This window comes from Spermophilus citellus, assembly GCF_964194105.1.
Source record: "Spermophilus citellus genome assembly, chromosome: 4".
NCBI lineage: Eukaryota > Metazoa > Chordata > Mammalia > Rodentia > Sciuridae > Spermophilus > Spermophilus citellus.
This window is the reverse complement of record NC_138185.1, coordinates 111095614-111110460: the sequence shown is the minus strand read 5'-3', so window position 1 is coordinate 111110460 and position 14847 is coordinate 111095614.

The window sequence follows — 14847 nt, the reverse complement described above, 5'->3', positions numbered from 1 at the left end:
GACCCTTTCCCGCTGAGATGCTGTTTGGCTTCCCTGCTGCTTTTAAAGTGAGAAGGGGAAGACCTTTGCACGGGGAATCACATTTCAATCTCCCCATCGCCCCTGTACACCATCACTCAGTAAAAATAGCTCTTTTTAAAATGGCTGCTCTCGTGATGGACGAGATTAATGGATCTTGAAGAGCAGCCAGTACACCAACTGCTCCTGCAGCCATGATGAAAGCTAATAATGTAGAAAATTCTGCCAATTCCTTTAATTCATGAATATTTAAGCCTGTGAAAAATCTGTCAGATTATATCATTTTTTTCTGGTGATTTTCCGCCTAAGTACATTCATGGCGGCCTGCCAGTTGCTCAAGAAACTTCAGCGGGAGCAAAACCGTTTTTGTTGTTGTTGTTACTAGGGGCTGCTGTCTTCTCCTTGCCGGATTTATCCTCTGGCCCCATCTCATGACAGAGAATAGGGCTGTCCAAAGGCAACTGCTGTGATTTCACCCCAACGGGCATAGATTCTCCTCCAAACCCAAAGGCTGGCACAGGCTTTCTAGATCAGAGCTCATGGTCTTCAAGTTATGTTCCCTGGTCCTCAGAAAAATAGGTGTGGACCCACGGGAGTCTGGGAGGGTTTTGGGCTAGAAATACTGAGTGGATGGAGCTATGGGATCTGACAGCCACTTCCACCAAGCAGTTCCACTTTATGCATAGAGGTTCCAGGTAAATTTTCCCTGGACAGAAGTGTCACCCCAACTTTAAAAATGCATAGAAGGGGTGCATATGGAAACGACCGCTCTAACCATGCCCTTCAATAACAAGTGGAGAAACTGAATCCCCACGAAGGTCACCAGTTTGTCCACCTCACAGAGAACATTAGCACAGCACCTGAACTGTGGCCAGGGTCCCCAACTCCAAGTCAGTGAGCTCACACGCTCTGGCTCATCCTGGCCGACCGACCTCCTGACCGCCCCGCACAGCATGTCTGGGGAAAGCAGGAAGTAAGGTTTAGCTGAGCCATGGCTCCTGGCCACGGTGGAAAGGCTCTCCGAAGCCAAGATGTTTCCCTGCAAAGACAAGAGAGAGAGACAATGAGACTGTTTAGCGACTTGAGAGGGAGGGCGGGGAAGGTGGCCAACTTCAGAGATGATTATCATTCAGGGACTCATTGGCTGGAGGAAGGAGAGCGCTTCTTTTTATAGGAGCTCCAGTTCCTCGTTTTGTTCTCTCGGGTTATTCTCCAAAGAAAGCCGGCTCTTGAGTCAGCTGGCAGAGAGGGAGGCAAGCGCGGCGGTTCTGGCCGTGATGGCCCCAGTTCAGCACTTGCTCCAGCTGGTCACGTCCTCACCGGGGCAGCCGGCTGGCCTGCCCACACTCTGCCAGGAGCCCAGGTCAGCCCTGGCCTCTCAGGGGCCGGAGCCCATCCAAAATCAACAAGTCTTTTGTGCTTCTCCTTTGGACGCTGTATAATTACAGCAAACATGTATTGGCGGTGCGCAGCGATTGCGAGGCAATTGTTGAAGGATCTCGAATGCGCTTGGCATTGGGTCCTGGAGAGCGTCGCGAGGAAACACAGCTCCAGTTGGCTTATGCTGGCCAGAAAACAAGAGATTTTTAGAAGTTGCGAGAGGCATGCTGGCACGGCATCGCCGGCATGTAGTTCATCAGCTATTTCCTTGATAGTGGGTTGCGTTTTACCACCAAGCCAAGCGGCTGACTCATGAGTCAGGGACCAAAAATAAATAAATAAGCGAGGCCCACGGAGCCCGCGCCCAGCAAAGCACTGCAGGCTGCGCCTTCCCATGGGTCTCCAGAGCCCCTACTGCGTGCTCTGGGTCCTAAAGGATGGAATATTTCTACCATGGGCCTCAGGAGCCACACGAACCCATACCCTCCACCCCTAGATCTAAAAGCTACAAAGAAAGAAATGATAGTCCTGGTTCCCAATGGCACCCTGAGAGATGATGACTCACCCCTGGCCCCTAGAAATAGAGGTGTCCTGAGCCAACCGTGGGGGAAAACCCCCCCTGGCCCATGGAGCTTACCAGATGAGAGGAAGGTAAGCATGAATGGGTCTGTCTGTCCGCCCCAACTAGCCGCCTCCCCGCCCCCCCACTCCTGCTATGTCCCATTCCCTGAAGGTCTGAGGATAGCAAGACCTACTCTACTGATACCACACAGGGGCAGCAAGAGGGCAGGACATTGCGGAGATGAAGATGTGGCTCTGGTCAGCCTGCCCAGGCACCAGGCTGGCACAGAGGCTGAATCCATCCACCCACCGCAGCAGCTCCCCCTGCTCAGAACTCAACAGTGGCCCCATGTCACCTCCCATTAGCCCTGCAGATGGGCCTGAACCAGCCTTAGGTGAGGAAAGCCACCCTGGCTACTTCTGCTGCTCTTCAAGAGTCCAAATAATCTGGCCAAAAGCTGATTTCTCTTATATGTTTGTTCCTTCAAAAACTGTTTACTCAGCACCTACCATGTGCCCTGGGAGGGAAGTAAGATGAGACAGAGAAGCAAGTAGAGGCCTAGCCACGCCTGACTTGCAGGTCTTGCACAAGAGTTTCCGTCATTTTGCTGAGGGGAATGAGAGGCCACTGAAGGGTTTTGTGGGCCAGGGGTGAGGGTCCACTTCTCACCTGCAGCATAAAGTACATGTGGGTACAGCTTGGATGGGCAGGGAAGCCCCTGGGGAGCTTAAATCAATCAGGTGAGATGTGGTAGCCACATGCACTAGTGATGTAGATGGGATAGAACATGGAGATGACACTGGAGCTGGGGTCGGGGTGGGTGAACAGCAGGAATATTGAAGCCAAGTTGATGGGACTTGGTACTTAAAGTCGAAATATGTGAGAGAAAGAAGAAACTGTCAAGGGTGACTCTTTGGGGTTTCTGGATCATGGGTGGTGTCTTTAAGTGAGATGCAGGACCCTGGAAGAGGAGCCAGGTTTAGAGACCAGGATGATGGAGGAAGGTCACAACTTTGGTTTTCAAGGTAACATATTTGAGGTGACATTGAGATATCCTTAAGAGGTCGAGTGAAACACATGAAAATGGAGCTTGAAAGAAAAGCAAGTCATCTATGATGAAGGGAGAGAGTTCAAGGCAGGAGGTAAGAAAATAGGTCCATGACCTGAGAAAACCCAATAAGTAAGGTCAAGTAAAGTGGGGGAAATCTTGCAGAAGGAGCCAGTGAGGCAGTGACCTGAGAGGTAGGAGGGAAATAAGGTAAGCATTGAGTCCTGAGGGCTGGAGGACGTTGAGAGTGTGGATGATCATATGCAAGGGAGGGGGAGGTGAGGCTGAAACGTGCCCATGGGATAGAGCAGTATGGAGCTCATCAACTTCATCAGAATGTTCTCCTCTCCACTCTCCGCCACTCTCTGTGCTAGGCCCAAGGTATGCATCCTGTGGTACCCAATAGAATCCCTCACCAAACCTTTCTGGCTTCCCACCCTCCGGGTGCAGAGCAGATTTGCACTTTCTAGTCCGCTGCTCATCGGTGCAACCACATGACTGGTTTTGGCAAACGTGTTGTGAGCAGAAGTAACGAAAGTCACTTCCATTAGCTGAGGATTTCATCAAAGGCACAAGCCCCTCCAGGCCCGGTTTTCTTCTGGTATGGGCTCTGGCGAGGTCAAGTTGGTAGGGTTGCTCTGTCAGCCTGAGCCCCTGTGATCCTGATAAACTGAGCCTCCTTATCCATCTTTCTTTGACTTTTACCTGGACATCCTGTTACAGTGTCCCACATCCGGCTCAATATTATGTCTGCAGACACCCCCAATAGTTGCATGCACAAAAAATAAGTAAGCTTTACCCATTGAGGGAGGTGTGACCTCACAGCTGGGAGGGACGCAGAACATACCAGCGAACTCCATTCACTCCCTACCCCATCTCAACATTGTCCTCTCAGAAACGCACCTGCTCAAGTGTCCGCTCAAGGGTTCTCCACGTGCTCATTGCATCCTGTGTGTATATCTGGGGTGGGTGCCCATTCCTAAAAGGAGAGGGACCCCCACTATGAGGGCAAAGCCATGATTTTCCATATCTATGTGCATCCTCCCCCTTTCTCCTTAGAGAGTGCTCCCAGTGAATTCCCAATGAGGATGAGGAGAGGAAACAAGGATGCTAATGAAGGGCAAGGGAAGACTAGGGCTCACCTCCTCCTGTGTAAAGTGGGGTAGCTCATGTCCAGATGGGTGTAAAGGGAGATGATATATAATATGTGTAAAGTATAGTGCCTGAGGCGTGGGAGGCATATAGAGGCACTTTGCAAATATTTGCAGAGGGAATTAAGGCATGAAGGAGGAAGCAAATAAGAGAGAATAAAGGGAAAAGGAAACTGAAGGCAGAAGGGGTAAATTCTTAATAAGCACCTATTATATATCAGGTCACAGTTGCAGGCCCTGTGTACACACAGTAGTTTAAAAAAAAAAAAAAAGATGTATGGCTGAACTCATGAAGCTCACAGTCTAGAGGGAAGAATGACAGCCTTTGTAACCCACGTGGCGGATCTAGACTCAGTTATTCCTGCCTCGTCCAGCTGATGATCCTGCAGATCTGATGCAATGAGCTAAGCTGCACTGTGGACGCTGGAGCGCAGGAGCAGAAGCACGGTGCTCACCAGGTTCCTCCAGGCTCCTCTCTGCTGAGAACTGCCCAGAATCACCCTTGCTGCCTCAGGAGGGAAGCGGGCACCTAGTTCTGCCTGTAGGAAGGTCATAAACCAGCAAGAAGCCGGATCCTCTCCTCCCTGAAGCCAGCCATCTCCAGCCTATAGCCCTGCCTCTTAAGCAGAGTTGGGGAGGAAGGAGTTTTGAGGTTGGAAGCCCTCAGCCCATGGCCACTATGTGTCAGCTAAAGGGGAAGCAAGCCACAGAGTCCAAAATAGAGAAAAGAGGAAGAAACCAGACCCACTCGGCTCCCTGTACACCCCCCCACCCACACCACTGCAACGCATTGGAGGGTGAATCAGCTTGTTCTCTTGGTTTCTTTTTCTCCTGATGGTGGTAGTTGGACTGGTGGGTGAGTAAGCCATGAGGTTCCCCAATGTGGTCTCCATCAAGGTTTGCATGATGTTCCGTAGCTTCAGTCCCATTTGATGAGTTCAGTATCATCTCACATCTACACTGCCCACTCCCCACCATCCCCAGCATGCCTCCCTGGAGTCCTAGTCAAAACATGACCAGGCATACCTCACTCCCAGCCTGGCCCAGCCAGCCCCTAACCAAAGCCCAGGGCGCAATCCAGAACCACATCTTGCAACATGATTCACTTCATCTTTAGATGGATTGATGTAATTGTGGGTGAGAAGTCATTTCTGCAGATGGGGAAACCACAGCAACCCAGCAGGGGTGGAGGGAGGGGAGGGCAATCCATCAGAGCCCTCAGGACCCACCCTGAGACAGAAAACGACTATAAGCCCTCCGGCTTCCCAGAGCAGTCTAGGGGCCAGAGAAAAATATGCAGCTGTCCACCTACATAGACATAGCAGGCTGGGGGCAGGAGGAAGGCAGGGCTCTTGGCAAGGAAAGGCCCAGTTCAAAGACAAAACTCTTCAAAGGGCCCCGAGGGTGATCCAGCTTTCTTCCTGGGCTATGTGTGTGAGAGGTTTTTTGAGCTGATGGGAAACCATGAGCAGGTAGATAGTTTTCTCTGAGTGCTAGACTGCCACCTGGACCAAACATTGGTGCTGCCGGCTGCTTGCTATGCTGCTCTAGAAACATCTATGTCCACTTGTGGACAATGAGTTCTACAGTCAATCAGGTGCCCAGAAAATAAATGTCTGACTGCATTGGAAATTCCAGGAACCCAGCTGAGCCTCTTCCAGTGAGCCCTGAGCTCATCCCAAGGCCTACATGAGCGCACACTAGTGCAGCCCCCTCTCTGGGTTACCTGTTCCTTCTTCTCAACCCTGCAGTCACTCTGCTGTTTGGCAAAGGACCATGTGGTAGCTCATGACCACTCTTGTTCTGTGTTCTTTTCCTGTCCTTTTATGCTCTATCTCCATTTCCACCGCGAACTGTTCTAGACAAGGGCTGGGCTGGCCTAGAGAAATCACCCCTGCCCCAGAGCTACACCTCAACTCAACAGATGTTGACTCATCCCTGCAAGGGAGACAACATTACCCCACTCCACTAAAGAAGAAATCAAGGCTCTGGAGGTCACCAAGGACACAAGTAAAAGACAGACTTGGAACTGGGGTCCAGTCTTCCAGTTCCCTGCCTAGAGTTCCCTCCAGACCCCAGCCACCTAGCCCAACTACTTCATGGGGTCTCCTGGTGAAAGGTCACATGAGGAGCCCCCCAAAGGGATGTAAGTGCAAGACAGAATAACAGACCTTCCAGATCTACAGGTCACAAACTCACAGCGCCAGGGTCCCCCATAAAAAAAAAATCATGTCACTTCCCATCCTCACCACCTTCCTTGCTCACTGACGGGAGGCTCCCTAGAGCAAGCACCCAGCAAGAGGGAGCAGAGTCATCAGTGTACAAGCCTGACCCCTGGTGACCATAACCTTGAACTGCATGGCCAACCAAGCAGGCCCAGGAGGTGGAGAGGTTTGGCAGTCATTTGCCAACCAAATTCTCACAAGCACAGAGTTTAAGCATCAAGCTCCTTCTCTCCATCCCCCAGCCCAGCTGACACCGGAACCCCAGGGCCAGCCCATGTTCCTGCTTCGTGGGAGGCAGATGGAGTCAGAGCCCCAGGGCAGTGAAAGATGACTAAAAGGTCAGAAAGAAAAGGGGGAACATAATATCCAGGACACCCCACTTAAAACAAGTGGATTGGTTCAAAACAAAATAAATGTATTTGAAATAAACACACTTATTTGAAATTAAACAATTTATTGAAAATAAACAAACATGCTTGAAATGAAGTTTCTGGAAGACAGTATTTTATGTTCCTCCCAATAACTCAGAAGCACGAGGAAGTGGACCTGAGAAACGCTGGGTCCAGATGCAGGACTAGATGCAGGTTGCCAGATTTAGCAAATAACAGAGAAGGACGCACACTTGCATTTGAATTTCAGATACAACGTGAATGCGCCACTTGGGATATACTAAGAAAGTATTTGTCATTTATATGAAATTCAAGCCTCACTGAATAGCCTGTATTTTATGTGGTCACCCTAAACAAGATGCCATTATGGGATGGGAGAGAAGGGCAGCTGATTTAGGGGTCCAGGATCAGCCTTAAGGCCTACTGGCTAGATAAGAATAAAAAACGGGTTGGGGGGGCACTGGAGCTGGAGCTCAGTAGTAGAGTGCTTGCCCAGCATGTGCAAAGCCCTGGGTTCAAACCCCAGCACCCCCAGAAAAAAAAAGAATGAAAAGCCCAGAGAGGTAGGAGATGAAGCAGGAGACCTAGAGCAGAAGGTGGGAGCCACTGCAGGCCATACCCAGGAGGGTGGCTTATAGATACTGGTCATGTGTGTCTTAACAATCACTCTGACCAACGTGGTGGTGAATGAGCTGAAGGGAGGAAAGAGGAGTCAGGACTCAGGAAGCCTCTAGGTTGGGGAGGGAGGGCAGGGATGCATGCGTGGGAGCCATGGTGGCTTGTACAGGGTTATATGGCGGAAGTCGGGGGAGCAGTGGATGGTGGGTGTGGTCTGAAGATGGAGCCCGTGGTAGCCCCACCTTCCAACGCAGCTTCCTTGAGTCATCTCACCTTAGTCCTTCCCAATTCTTCCCCTCAAACACATGTGCTTGTCCCCTGCGTCCTCTCCCACCCATTCTGACTTCCCCTCTTTGCTTCCTCCTCTGTGTCCTCCTCACCCCATTGCCTTCTGGCAGGATCAGCAAAAGGAAGAGGAAGGAAAGTCCTTTTGTGTTTTCTTTACGCACCCCAAAACCTCACCTCCATGCCCCACAGACGACCCGGCCACAGGCCTACGTCCAGCTTTCCTGAGACGCTTCCATTCTCCACAGGTCCAAGTGCCAAAGTGGGGGTGGCCTCCTGCCCCAGATGAACTAAGACAGCAGCGCTCCAGCCACTCAGTTCCAGCCCAGAGAAGGGTCCTGCTGTCCACCCTTGCTCCCGCTATGGCATCGTATATTAATTTCCCCTGAACCAAATCTCAGAAGGAGACAGGAAACCTGGTCTTCGTGCTCTAGATCAGTGGCTCTCAAACTTGTCCAAGTTTGACCCCCATAGGACAGCAGGAGCCTGGGGCATCTCCAGCCACACAAGTCCACTTGTACCTACTTGACAGACCCAGGCCCTTGTAGAGTTCTTCTTTTAAGGGCTTCACTATTGGAAATATTCACCTGGATACACCTGAATATAGACCACGGGTGTGTCTGAGTGGCTGCTTTGTCCCTAGGTTCAGCTCGCCCAACTCCACGACACCCGAGGCCTGTTCCTGTAACTTTTATGCTCCTCCTGCTTCCTCCCTAAGCCTTTAAATCCTGAGATGGATGAACCCTCTCTCTTGAAGGTCTCTATCAGAATCCTTAGGCAGCGGCCTAACACACTGGCTGTGTACTCAACGACCCATTCTTCAGATGATATCACTGAGGCCCAGAACCTGTAAACTCTGGACTGCACACTGGGCATCTGATTTTGGATGTTGGCCTTGAGTGGTCTCCCACTGTGTCACCAGTCCAAGGTGCCTCCTGGAATACAGGTCTGGGTGCCCCAGCCCACATCTGTGGATGGTCTGAAGCCTGCCCAGGAGTTGGCCGCAGAGCTGGGAGCTCCCTGAGGGTTGCACTCTAAACAGCAGGGCCCAGGCTTCCCTGTGGGGAGAAAAATGAGGTTTCTGGAGTCTCAGCCCTGGAGACCGATCTCCCTGGTGGCCTCCCTGCAGCACCCAGGGGCTCACCACCTGTTTCTATCACATGGCGAGAGAGAGATGTCAGCCCAGGCTGGGAGGTGGCTCCCAGCCGAGCAGGACGCTCAGCCCACTCTTTTCTGTTGCCTGCTCACATGTGCTAAGAGAAGCCAGCCCTGCTCCCAGGAACCTACTGAGAACCTGGGCCAATGTCCCACCCAGGCCACTCACCAGAGACCCCAGAGCCATCCAGTCAGTGGTTCTCTGGGTATAACAATTAAAAATGCAAATGCACAGACAACACCCATAGAGGTTCAGTCTTCCTGGGGTGAAGCCTGAGCCTCAGAGTTGTTGAAAGTTGCCCAGGTGATTCTCTGGGAAACCAGGCTTAAGAACCATCATCTGATCCAATCCTCCCATCACAGAGGAAGGAACTGAGGCTCAGAGGGAAAAGCTGGTGGCATGTTAGGTAGGAGCCAGGACTCTCTGCACCCCAAAACCAACATGCTCACAATTTTCAGCCCCAGGTGGTGAGAGGTGCAAAGGGCAAGGGAAAATGGTCACCTGGTTCCAGCCACCAATAGGACATTCTGACCTTCCTTCTTGTCCCCAAACCAACCCTTTCCTCTTGGATGTTCCTCTGTAAGTCAGACAATGAGAAGGTGACTCCAAGTTGACACAGCTGTTCTTGCTTCACTTGGCAGTTCTGAGCACCTACTGTATGCAGATACCATGGCTGGGTGCTTTCCTGGTGTTATCTCATCCTCTGGATGATCTGCTGTTTTCCACCAGCGTGTCTGCAGTGTCCCCAAGAGAAAAATGCCAGCTGGGCTTCACTGGACCTCAGTAGCCACGTCCTGCTGCACACGGTCACAAGGGCTTGCTTGGAACTTCCAAGAGACAGTAGGAACTCCCATCCTCACTCAGGGAAACAGGGCCCAGTGGGGCTCCAAGCCCTGCCGTCAGCCTGTGCCAGGCTCAGGGAGGTGCAGAGCAGAACTGGGGGCCAGGGCCCCAGATTTCTGGTCCCAGCTCTGCCTCGAGCAGCCGTGGGGCCTTGGGCAAATCATTTCCTTCACTTCAATCTCACGTTTCAGTAGACAGAGTTGGACTGAATCAGGGACATTGAAAGTTGTTTCATGAGACAGATGCTTCACACAACTGTGCAGACATGGAACCCCATGGCCCGGGAGGATCAGCGGCTGAGTCTCACAGCTCTGTGCCCCCAGACCCTCCTCTCTGAAGAAGCTCCCAGAACTCTCCAAAGCTCCATTGTTCCATCTGTATGGACCCCTTTGGTTCTGTCAGGTCCTCCTGTTGGGAAGGACAGAGAGCAGTGCGGGGGAGATGGGTGACAATTAGGTAAAAGGCACCACAGAAAACAACAGTGTGCAGCACGGTCCAGAGGTTCTGAATAGTCAGAGAAAGAAGGTTCTTTTTCCATTTGGTGTGACTCTCATGGCTAAGTAGTTAGCATGGGAAGGAGGTGACAATGGTGACCAGTGGCACTAGGGTAAGGGGAGGGGGCATGTAGGGCAGGTGGGGCCTGGTGCACCCTCAGTGCCCGTGTGGGAGGTTCCCTCTCTGTGGTGTAGGCCAGGGCGCCCTGTTGTTCTGCTCTGCTGCGTCTGTGTGCATCTTGGATGGGGTGGGGGTCGAGGGTGGTTGAATTCTCAGAGCTGATGGAAACTTCAGTTTAGTGGTCAAGGAGGAAGTTGGGGCCTGGAGAAGGAAAGGCCTTGTCCAAGTTTATGCAACAAGTTAGACCAAGCACGGGAGCCCTCGGCAGCCGCCAGCGGTTTCCTTCCTGCTGCTCAGGCCAGGGCGCCTGCCTGGACGGTCCTCCCACACTCTGTCCACCTCCCCAGGCCCTGGGAAAACCACTGATCCTTGGGCAGCCTTGGGTTCCTGAGACCCGACTCAGCCCTCCTCGGAGCGCATCCCCTGCCTGGCCTGTGATTGCCGTAATTGCCCCCTGGGGAGGCGCGAGAGCCTGCTCTTTGTCCACATGAGTCAGGTTTCCAGAGCAGAAACCTCAGGCAGAGCCACACCACACAGCCCAGTCTCGCTGCTGCTCCCCACAAACCACTTCCTGCCCGTTCCTGGCACCACCAGCCTGAGACTCGTGGCAGCTGCAGGGCGCTGGTCCACTAGTCCAGCCCACGCCTACCCACAGGCCAGCCAGGCGAGGGATCTGCCTGCCCAAGTGGAGGGGCCACAGGACAAGGAAGGGAAAATCAAATCCTGGCCCCTCATCAGTCCTCAGTAGCTGCCTGTAATTTCGGGGCTGTCCACAGATCCTCCACGTCTGCCCACAGCAGGGTGAGTAATGAAGTTGCTGGGCTGGCAGCCCTCCCCCCACCCCCGCCCTGTCCACCCAGGACTGAGCCCAGCTGTGTCTTTTCCATGGGAAACCTCAGGAAAAAGGGAAAGAGCGCTGGCTTTGGAGTCAGCTAGCTCTAGGTTTGAATTCCAGCAGCCTCACTGCCTCACTGTGACCTTGATCAAGTGATTTCACCTTTCCAAGCCTCAGTTTGCCCACCTTTAAAATGAGGAGCCTAATGTCTCCCTTTCCAGATGTGCAGAAGAAGTTACTGAGCTAAGACACACAAAAGCCTACCCAGTGCATGGCACACAGTAGATGCTCAATAAATGCACGTATCCTTCCTCTGCTGCACTGTGGCAGTGGCTCTGCTGAAGTGCAGAAAACACAATGTCAGGAAGAGTTCTGCAGTGGGAGTCAGGGGACTTTGTCTCCGACCCAGCACTCTGCCAGTTTGCTGCGGCCTCGGACCACTTGAGCCACCACTTTGGTCCTCAGTTTCCTCATGTTTACCTGTGAGGGTGGGAGCAGATGGTTTCCCAGTTCCCCCCCCCCCCGCCCCCCAACTGTGACACTCTAGGGCAGGGCTTGGAGGGAGGAGCCGGAGTAGTGAGGAAGATGTGGTCATGACCATGGTGCAGCTACCTGTTCCAGAAAGGACAGCCAGGTCCGTGCTGTCAGGGCAGGGGCTGAGCTCCCAGGTCCAGCACCAAGGCAGCTGCAGGGACACCACAGTGGGTAGTGAGGCTGGCCTGACTCAGGACAGGCTTGCTCTCTCCACCTGGTTGGCCTCCCCTGCCACTCTCAGGGTTCAGGTCGTCACTCCACGCAGCAAGGGGACAGCAAGAGTCCCAAGGAATACTAAGCCATCTCTGCCTTCAGGGAGTTTCTGCTGGTGAAGGACAGGACTCACACCACGTGGCAATAACTAGGAACAACACCGACCACACATCATAACTTCTATTTACTGCTTACCTAAGGTGGTGCCCTGTGTTAAGTCCTTAATGAGCTTTATCCTACTTAATCCTCCGACAGCCCAAGATGAGGTCATTACCCTGGTTGTTCCTATCCCGCAGTGGAAGGAAATGACACAGAGGGGTCCCATTCTCTGGCTCCAGGGGAGCAGCAGAAGGAGGCTTCCATGGAGGTGCTGGGGAAAGCCCTGAGAGGCCGTGGGGGCCAGCGGAGAGCAGCCATCTTTGGGATGGGGGTTGGGGAGGTGTCTCAGAGGTGGGGACATTTGAGTCAGGCGATGACCATACTGGCTCCCAACTACTGAGCACTCGCCAGTGTCATGCACTTCTAATTCATTAGGTGAGAGTCATTTAGTCTTCCTTTCCAACCCATGGCGTGGGTACCGTGATTATTCCTGTTTCTCTGAAGCTCAGAGAGGTGAGGTCTTACCCAATGCAGGGGAAGACAGGGTCAGGCCGAGGGAACGACTCAGAACCTGCCATGTTCCCGAGACAGCAGGTGGCTGGCGTAGCTGTAGCTTTAGGTACTAGGTTAGGAATAGAGTTAGAAGGCAGGTAGGTGGGAGCTGGGAATGGTGGCAACACCTGTATTCCCAGCGACAGGGAGGCTGAGGCAGGAGAATCACAGGTTCAAGGCCAACCTCAGCAATTTAGCAAGGCTCTAAGCAACTCAGGCCCTGTTTCAAAATAAAAAGGGCTGGGGATATAGCTCAGTGCTTAAGCATCCCTGGGTTCAATTCCCAGTACCCCTACCCCCCCACCCCCAACATAAAAGGGAGGCCAAGACACCATCTCCCTCCAGGAAAAGGCACCCGGGTTCTAACCTCACAGAAAAACTTGATATTGCAAGTCAGGAGCCTCCACCTCCTACCTAGTTCCCAAGAAGGTGGTCTGTTAGTCATCCTGTGACTGATGCATTTCCACTTTGGGTAAGCAAAGAGATCATGGGGCCTCTAATCCTCTCACACCCAGAAAACTGGGGAGAGGCTAGGAAGACAAGCCTGGAATCTGTGCCCTCGGGCTGCTGGGGAAATCTTTATTCACCGTTCCCAAACCAGTAGGGCAGAATACCAGCAGGATTCGTGTTTTGAAGACACAGAATAAACAAGGCCCAAGAAGAGATTAGGTCTTTGTTTCCCGGGATTCAAGACAGTTGGAAATGCAGGATTGGAAATGTGGAAATCCGGGGTTGGCAAACAGAAAATTAGGGGCGGATTAATTTCATTGTCTCACTGGGGAGTGGAACCCTGGACGTTAAGTACAGGATTAAAGGGAGATTATTTTAGCATCTCACCGGGCTGGAGCCAGTAGCCTACAGGGGGTTCATGGAAGCGCTGTGCATCTGGGGAGCAGGGAGGCCCGTTTCGGAGGGCTGCTGGGTCCCAGCCTCTTCCTATCTGCCCTCAGTGCTGGGAGGGAAGATTTCAGCAAGCCAGGGCCACCACACCATGGTTCCTCTCGGTGGCTTTTCACATATGCACAATGGCATGCTCAGACACACACCCCTGTTCACAAACCCTTCCTCCTTTCTTGTAATAATTAGTCTTTATGTGGTTACTGAGTGCCAATGCTTCCCTTAGAATCATTCAGTTGGCCTTTGCAACAAGCCCAGTAGGAATGACTATTAGAAGCCCGCTTTCCAGATGAGAAAACCGAGGCACAGAGGGGATAAGTGGCAGAGCTGGTAAGTAGCAGACCCCAAGCCACCTGGAAACCAAGTCTGTGCCCTTCCCTCCTGCTTCTCCATGGAGCCTGTCTGTGCTCCATGATATCCGGCTGGGCTCTTCCTGGCTATCTCAGGGTGACATCACTCGGCCCACCAGTTCTGCCCAGCGGGAAGTGCCTGGGGTAAGCTTTTCAGTCAGCCCTGGGCCTTTGTGGTGGCTTCTTCTGCAGCTGCTACAGGTGGAGAGCTCAGAGGGAGTCAGGCCGGGACATGCAAAGTCGGCGCCAGCAGAGGGACCCACCCACCCACCGAGTCACACGCTGGCCAGGGCAGATGGGTGGTGTGCCCCCCCCCCCCCCCAGGGGAGAGCAGGGTGGAAGAGCCCAGGTTCGGACAAACCTCAGATGGCAGGCTGGGGGCAGGACAAAGATCCAGAGAAGGGTGGCCTACAGAAAGGAAGGACAAGGGTGGCCAGCCAGCGGGAGCCAGACCACAGTGTGGCCAGGGCAGCAGAGGCTTGATGTGACTCCCACGGGGGGCAGGGATACACGAGGGACTGGCATCTAGTTCTCCCTTAGGGATGACAAATGACCTTCAACTTCCTTGTCAGTGCTAGACAGCTGATAGTGGCTGCCTAGAGAACTCATAGACACTAACGTCACCTCCTGGCTCAGCAAGGATAAATGCTGTGATCCATTAGCAAAGTCTGCCATGGGCAGAGCATCAGAGTGGCAGCAGGATGGCCACAGCTTATCAGCCACCCTGTTAGCTCCATAGTGTGGCATTAAGAACCTCCCCACCTGCGCCCCAACTTCAACTCCACTCCTCCATCCCCTCTTCCCGGCTTCTGAGCCCCAGCCACATACAAGCATTTAAGGGAGTCTGGACACACAGCTGCAGTGACAATAGACTATCAACAGGCTTCAGAGAGGGCTTTCTTCCTCCCGCCGGACATCATTTTCCCAAGCCCGACCTTGACCGTGTTCTTCACTTTCCCTTCTGTACCTTACAATCAACGGAGCCAACTTGGCGGAGTGACTCCAGGGCCCCGCGTGGCACCAAATTCATCTGGTGCACGGTCATCATAACTCTTTGAAATACTCTGCACATGTTCT